The following is an 8,928-nucleotide window of genomic DNA, read 5'->3' as shown; positions in this document are numbered from 1 at the left end:
GAGGAACTGCATTTTCCATAGGCCGGTACACAAAAACAATTTCAGCAACTGAAGTCAGTTACTGTTAGGCATATGTACAGCAGTTGCAGATTCTAGAAGGGAAAATACTTTCCTCAACAGAAAACAGCTTTTTACCAGGCTGATTCACTGGCCTCCCTGTTTCACTGTTTCCCACTCAGGGCTGGTTGTTGTGCAACAGAATGGGCTGCTCCACTCTGCTCTGCACCATCCTCCAGCCCTGGTGCTGCATTCCCCTGGCAGACCCCCACACTGGCCCTGGACTGAGATATTTATCTGTCCCTTGTTTGTGTTAGACGGGGAGGGGGATCAATACAACCTGGGAATACACTGGTGGACCTGTAAAAATGGAGTTTAGAGGGAAGTTTGTTGGTTACTGTCATGGTGGGTTGAGGCCATATGATGGGAAATGGGGTATTTGTTTTGGGGTCGTCGGTGAAGACCTGACTAGATCCTGCTGGCTAAAAACCTCTGTTTTGTTGACTAAGCTTGACTTGTAAAAAGCTTACAAGCTTAGTTACTTGCAAAACCCTTAGGTAGGTCAGAGTAAAACACTTTTGGGATCCATGGGTATAGTGTGGTAACAGGAGTTTTTCCTACTCAGGAAAACTCAGGCCCCATGGATGAGGTAACTAGGGAAGGTTGTATGGTCTAAAGCAGTGTTTCCAATCTCCGGTCCTGGAGTACCCCCAACGGTATACATTTTTGTTATAGCCCCGGACAAACATACCTGGTTCAACTCATCGAGGGCAAGTTGAATCAGTTGACAAGTTGAATCAGTTGTGCTTGTCCAGGGCTACAATAAAAATGTGTACAATTGGGGGTACTCGAGGACCGGAGTTGGTAAACGCTGGTCTAGGCTCGGACACACCAATAGTGTTTACCAGCCAAGAGTACTTAGCAACTCTGAACAGAGTGCCAGCTGTAATTTTCCAACCGATTGCAAACCGATTTTACATGTAGAATCGCGTGAAAATGTTGGCAGTCAGGCGTCCACCAGCGGGGGTGGTCCCTAAAACCCAGCGCACGGCATGATCGGCAGAGAAATGGCAGATCAACATTCAGTGTGGTGTGTGTGGTCCTTAAGTGAGATTAAAAGTGTTTCTTGTTGACACGACAGAAGACAAGATCAAATAATCTCTGTGCATGTATAATTAACCATGACAGACTCCACAGGCCCTCATGCTCAATCAAAGGATTGTATTAGCAACCCAAAGACAAGCGAACAAATATTTACCCATACTCTCATCCCCATCTAAATATTATTGTTTACAATGAATGGACAGCTTGGAGATTGCTTCATAAGGGGTCACATTGGTTGAGTTCCCTGTTTATTTCCGATAGTCCTGAGTACGGTATGTACTGTATGTTCACTCTGTGCCGTGTGTGTAGCCTATTCGATCAATGAATCAACTTGACACATTAAAAGTAGATGGTCAAAATATTTTGTATACAGTGTCTAAATACAAATAGAACAGTATTTATTTGGCCTACTTTTACCATCTCTGGTGTCCCTTATGAGGGTGTCTCAATAATGAAGTTATGAACCCTAAACTCCAGCTGTGGACAGTATGGCACAAACCCAGCTGCTGTGGGTAAGGGTACCAGCCATTGTTTTTCCATATTATTCTCGCAATTGGCTTCTGCCACTGTTTACTTGGCAAGTGTGAGTGTTTGACGAGGGGACTTTGTGTGTGTGTGTGGACTTTGTGTGTGTGTATGCCTATCTGTGTGTGTGGGTTCGACATAGATCGTGTGTGGTTGACTCCTATCGAGTAGTGTGAGCTGCTCTGCAGATGTGTGCACTCTGCGGTGACTCAAATCCAGAGCAGGCCACTGTGATGTTCCGCTCTGCTCGTGGTCTGTATGTCTCAGTATTATGTGTCTCAGTGTGTAAATCTAAGTGTATGTGTGTATGCGAGAGAGAGAGTGTGAAACGTTCTCCTCTAGGCCAATGTGGGCCAGCCAGTGTTGATGCCCAGCTCTCTGTCATTAATCAGCAGGCAGGGGAAGTCTGGGTTTTCCCTGTAACCTCCCAGCAAACAATAAAAGCTCCCACAACTTTAGAGAACGTTCCCCCCCTAGAGCTGATGTCCATGTCAAATCTAATTAGCATAATAACACATCCCCATCAAAATCCGTAAATTTAAACTTGATATATCTGTTTTTTGCATGTGCTGTGTCTCAATCCATCGCTACAGCAGTGTTTGTCAGACCGGGAGCCATTCCCGAAAATCAGTCTTCTCATGAAAACGTCTATAGCCTCTGAACGGTTTGGGCTACACAGTAATATGACCCCTCTATGGAAAGATGAGACTCTCATGAACACATCGTGTTCTCCGTTCTCTGATGGTGTTCTCTGTTTTGCTCTACGACCCCCACAAGTGTCACAGGACTCGTCTGAAGGTAACCCGCTACAAGGCCGAAAAATGAATGGAAGTGAATGGGGCATGTCCATGTCAAAGGTATACGGGTCACTTTCTTATATCTCTCAGATATAGAACAGACACTTCAAAACATACTTCCTTTTGATGTACTTTCTGACTGTTTTTCCATGTATGAATATTTTATTCAATGGGTTTCTTTGGGCTAATAGCAGTAAGGCTAAATTCAATGTTTCAACAATATACTCCCGAGTGGCGCAGTGGTCTAAGGCACTGCATCGCAGTGCTAGCTGTACCACTAAAGATCCTGGTTCGAATCCAGGCTCTGTCGTAGCCGGCTGCGACTGGGAGACCCATGGGGTCAATTCGTTCAGGGTAGGTGAGGGAATGGCCGGCAGGGATGTAGCTCAATTGGTAAAGCATGGCATTTGCAACACCAGGGTTGTGGGTTCGATTCCAGTATAAAAACTAAAAATGTATGCACTCACTAACTGTAAGTCGCCCTGGATAAGAGCGTCTGCTAAAATGACTAAAAAATATATATATATATATACAGTTGAAGTCGGAAGTTTACATACACCTTAGCCAAATACATTTAAACTCAGTTTTTCACAATTCCTGACATTTAATCCTAGTAAAAACTCCCTGTCTTAGGTCAGTTAGGATCACTACTTTATTTTAAGAATGTGAAATGTCAGAATAATAGTAGAGAGAATGATTTATTTCAGCTTTTATTTATTTCATCACATTCCCAGTGGGTCAGACGTTTACATACACTCAATTAGTATTTGGTAGCATTGCCTTTAAATTGTTTAACTTGGGTCAAACGTTTCTTCCAACAATAAGTTGGGTGAATTTTGGCCCAATCCTCCTGACAGAGCTGGTGTAATTGAGTCAGGTTTTTTAGGCCTCCTTGCACCACATGCTTTTTCAGTTCTGCCCACAAATTTTCTATAGGATTGTGGTCAGGGCTTTGTGATGGCCACTCCAATACCTTGACTTTGTCGTCCTTAAGCCATTTTGCCACAACTTTGGAAGTATGCTTGGGGTCATTGTCCATTTGGAAGACCCATTGGCGACCAAGCTTTAACTTCCTGACTGATGTCTTGAGATGTTGCTTCAATATATCCACATGATTTTCCTTCCTCATGATGCCATCTATTTTGTGAAGTGCACCAGTCCCTCCTGCAGCAAACCACCCCCACAGCATGATGCTGCCACCCATGTGCTTCACGGTTGGGATGGTGTTCTTCGGCTTGCAAGCGTCCCCCTTTTTCCTCCAAACATAACGATGGTCATTATGGCCAAACAGTTCTTTTTTTGTTTCATCAGACCAGAGGACATTTCTCCAAAAAGTATGATCTTTGTCCCCATGTGCAGTTGCAAACTGCTTTTTTATGGCGGTTTTGGAGCAGTGGCTTCTTCCTTGCAGAGCAGCCTTTCAGGTTATGTCGATATAGGACTTGTTTTACTGTGGATATAGATATTTTTGTACCTGTTTCCTCCAGCATCTTCACAAGGTCCTTTGCTGTTGTTCTGGGATTGATTTGCACTTTTTGCACCAAAGTACGTTCATCTCTAGGAGACAGAACGCGTCTCCTTCCTGAGCGGTATGACGGCTGCGTGGTCCCATGGTGTTTATACTTGCGTACTATTGTTTGTACAGATGAACGTGGTACCTTCAGGCGTTTGGAAATTACTCCCAAGGATGAACCAGACATGTGGAGGTCTACAATTTCTTTTCGGAGGTCTTGGCTGATTTCTTTTGATTTTCCCATGATGTCAAGCAAAGAGGCACTGAGTTTGAAGGTAGGCCTTGAAATACATCCACAGGAACACCTCAAATTGACTCAAATGATGTCAATTAGCCTATCAGAAGCTTCTAAAGCCATGACATAATTTTCTGGAATTTTCCATGCTGTTTAAAGGCACAGTCAACTTAGTGTACGTAAACTTCTGACCCACTGGAAATGTGATACAGTGAATTATAAGTGAAATAATCTGTCTGTAAACAATTGTTGGTAAAATTACGTGTCATGCACAAAGTAGATGTCCTAACCGACTTGCCAAACTATAGTTTGTTAACAAGAAATTTGTGGAGTGGTTGAAAAACGAGTTTGAATGACTCCAACCTAAGTGTATGTAAACTTCCGACTTCAACTGTATATATTTTTATACCTACAGGGGTCATAATATTCCTAATCAAATAGCTAAATGATCCTTGGTATGACCATCTTAAAACAATTCCATATGTTAGCTTAGTAGAAAACCCAGCCCCGGGCCCCCAGTGTTATTCAAACCTTTTCAGCGGGAACCCCATTTTTTCTGCCAGAATTTCTGGAGATCCCATTTTTTCTTAAGAACGTCTCGCGACCCCACCCCACCCAAAATCGAATGACACAAACTTGAAATTGGTACATACATTTTTTTACATCAACAAAACCCTTCACTTCATTACGTTTCCATCTCTTATCGAAAAGAAACCAATAAATACATTTACTCCCCCAAATCTTTAACAACATTTATATTTTTCAAAAACGTTTGTATATTGTCCCATACAATAATCTATACTGTTAATAAAAAATAAAATATATACTGAACAAAAATAGAAACGCAACATGTAAAGTGTTGGTCCCATGTTTCATGAGCTGAAATAAAAGATCCCAGAAATGTTCCATATGCACAAAAAGCTTCTTTCTCTCAAATGTTTTGCACAAATTTGTTTACATCCCTGTTAGTGAGCATTTCTCCGCCAAGATAATCCATCCACCTGACAGGTGTGGCATATCAAGAAGCTGATTAAACAGCATGGTCATTACACAGGTGCACCTTGTGCTGGGGACAATAAAAGGCCACTCTAAAATGTGCAGTTTTGTCACACAACACAATGCCACAGATGTCTCACGTTTTGAGGGCGCGTGCAATTGGCATGCTGACTGTAGGAGGAATGTCCACCAGAGCTGTTAGCAGATAATTTCATGTTCACCATAAGCCGCCTCCAATGTCGTTTTAGAGAATCTGGCAGTACCTCCAACCACGCCAGCCCAGGACCTCCACATGCGGCTTCTTCACCTGCGGGATTGTCTGAGACCAGCCACCCGGACAGCTGATGAAACTGAAGAGTATTTCTGTCTGTAATAAAGGCCTTTTGTGGGGAAAAACTCATTCTGATTTGCTGGGCCTGGCTCCCCAATGGGTGGGGCCCATCGATGGCTGCGCCCCTGCCCAGTCATGTGAAATCCATAGATTAGGGCCTAATGAATTAATTTTAATTTACTGATTTCCTTACATGAACTGTAACTCAGTAAAATCGTTGACATTGTTTCATGTTGCATTTATATTTTTGTTCAATATATTTTTTACATTGTAGAATAATAGTGAAGACATCAAAACCATGAAATAACACATAAGGAATCATTAAGAAACCAAAAAAGTGTTAAACAAATCAAAATATATTTGAGATTCTTCAAAGAGCCACCCTTCGCCTTTATTTAACTAGGTAAGTCAGTTAAGAACAAATTCTTATTTACAATGACAGCCTACACCGGCCAAATCCGGACGACGCCAATTATGTGCCACCCTATGGGACTCCCAATCACGGCCGGTTGTGATACAGCCTGGAATCAAACCAGGGAGTCTGTAGTGACGCCTCAAGCACTGAGATGCAGTGCCTTAGACCGCTGCGCCACTCGGGAGCCCTTGATGACAGCTTTGCACACTCTTGGCATTCTCTCAACCAGCTTCATGAGGTAGTCACCTGGAATGCATTTCAATTAACAGGTGTGACTTCTTAAAAGTTAATTTGTGGAATTTCTTTCCTTCTTAATGCGTTTGAGCCAATCAGTTGTGTTGTGACAAGGTAGGGGGGGTATACAGAAGATATCCCTATTTGGTAAAAGACCAAGTCCATATTATGGCAAGAACAACTCAAATAAGCAAAGAGAAACGACAGGCCATCATTACTTTAAGACATGAAGGTCAGTCAATACGGAAATGTCAAGAACTTTGAAAGTTTCTTCAAGTGCAGTCGCAAAAACCATCAAGTGCTATGATGAAACTGGCTCTCATGAGGACCGCCACAGGAATAGAAGACCCAGAGTTACCTCTGCTGCAGAGGATAAGTTAATTAGAGTTACCAGCCTCTCAACATCAACTGTTCAGAGGAGACTGTGTGAATCAGGCCTTCATGGTCGAATTGCTGCAAAGAAACCACTACTAAAGGCCATCAATAATAAGAAGAGACTTGCTTGGGCCAAGAAACACGAGCAATGGACATTAGACCGGTGGAAATGTATCCTTTGGTCTGGAGTTCAAATTGGAGATTTTTGGTTCCAACTGCCGTGTCTTTGTGAGACGCGGTGTGGGTGAACGGATGATCTCCACATGTGTATTTCCCACCGTAAAGCATAGAGGAGGAGGTGTGATGGTGTGGGGGTGCTTTGCTGGTGATACTGTCTGTAATTTATTTAGAATTCAAGGTACACTTAACCAGCATGGCTACCCCAGCATTCTGAAGCGATACGCCATCCCATTTGGTTTGGGCTTAGTGGGACTATCATTTGTTTTTCAACAGGACAATGACCCAACACACCTCCAGGCTGTGTAAGGGCTATTTTACTAAGAAGGAGAGTGATGGAGTGCTGGTTTGGAATGAGTCGGACGGCAGAGTGAAGGAAAAGCAGCCAACAACTGCTCTACTACAATGTAGAAAATAGTTAAAATAAAGAAAAACCCTGGAATGAGTAGGTGGTACTGTATATAAAAAAGTATTTATTCTTATTTTGTATTTTTGCGACCCCACTGCAGTGCAACCCTGACTTTGAATACCACTGCCCTAGGGGTTAAGAGTCTCATTAGGTAATTACCTTATGTTTTCATAGGAAGGTTCCAGTGATATGCAAGAACTGATTCCAAGAGAACATTTCTTGTCAAACAGAACCCAGCAAACAATTCTAGGGAGAGAGAATGTTTTTGTAATGTTACCCTTAATGTTCCCCTGATGCTTGAGTGTCCAGTTTTACATTAGTTAGAGGAACATTCTCTGTATGTTAACAAAAAGCTCCTGATAACTATTTAGCATGTTTTGGCGTAAGTGTTACGAGAACATTCCCTTAATGCCAAACAGAACTTGGTTACCATGTTCTCAGAATAACCAATATTAATGTTATAGACATGTTTCATGGGAACATTGCAAGAACATTCCTGTGTACAGTTTTCTGAGGTTTAGGAGAATATTAAATCAACCTCACACCAAACATACACAGAAAGAACATGGTTGCCATGTTCTCAGAATATAAGATATGAATGTTCTAGACACATTTAATGGGAACGTTGCGAGACCGAGACCGGGGGAGAGATGGCTAGAGAGTGAAGGGTGGAAAGAGGGGATAAAGCGAGAGATAGGGAAGGAGTGAAGGGAGCAGAAATGGAGATAGAGAGGGAGATAAACAAGGAGTTAAGGAAGATACGGGTCTAGAAGCTTCTGGAACAAAGTAATTATTTCTTCTTCCTTCTCCTTTTTTCCCTTCCAGTTGGTTATTTATTTATTTTAGTGAACCTTTATTTAGGCAGGAAGTCCCATTGAGACCAAGGTCTCTTTTTCAAGTGAGCTCTGCATGACAAGATCAGCAGCAAATTACACAATAAAGGTTAGAGACACAGATACTACAATCAAGGCAGGAGCACACCCCCAAAATATATCTACAAAAACACAAAAAACAAGCACATTTGTCTGTGAAGAAGTCCTCTACCAACAATCTGAATTGCCCGAAATGTTCCTAGAGGGTTCATGGTGAGGCCATAGTGGCCCCGTAACCCAGGCTGCTTCTCCATGCTACCTCATTCTTCTTGTCATTTCTTCACAGCACAGCTTAAGGGAAGGAACGTCCTTAGCTTTGGATTAAGCCTAGTCTGAGACCCTGGTCTTTGTGGTAGCCCACATCTAAGGTCTGGAGGATGGAGGATCTTAAATATATTCCATGGTCTGCTTTGAGAGGAGGATAGCCCAAGGCTTAAATATTTAGAGATTACATGATAGTTCAGAGATGCTTTTAAGAATGTGTGCTTGTGTGTGTGTGCGTACCCTAATTTTAACCCTAACCCTAATTCTAACCCTAAACCTAACCCCTAAGCCTAAAATAGCCTTTTTCCTTGTGGGGACTTGCGAAATGTCACCACTTGTCAGAATTTTTGTTGTTTTACTATCCTTGTGAGGACTTCTGGTCCCAACAAGGACAGTAAAACCAAACACACACACACACACACATACACATATACACTCATTCACACTGAGCCCCAACACGTGGATCAATAGCCAGCTCCGTAATGGTCACCTCCTATGTTGCCCATGTGTTTGCCAGCTGTGGCAGTGGGGGAATAGTTATGTCAAGACACAGACAGACAGGGCTTTAACACACCCTCTCTCCTTCACTTCACTGACCAGAGGAAGTTTCTCCAGTGGAATCATTAGCTGGATTGACCACCAAGGCTCAGCCATGCTCTATTTATTATTAGATGGAAGCACTTC

Source organism: Coregonus lavaretus, assembly GCF_964263955.1.
Source record: "Coregonus lavaretus genome assembly, chromosome: 32".
Lineage (NCBI taxonomy): Eukaryota > Metazoa > Chordata > Actinopteri > Salmoniformes > Salmonidae > Coregonus > Coregonus lavaretus.
This window is presented reverse-complemented; position numbering follows the sequence as displayed.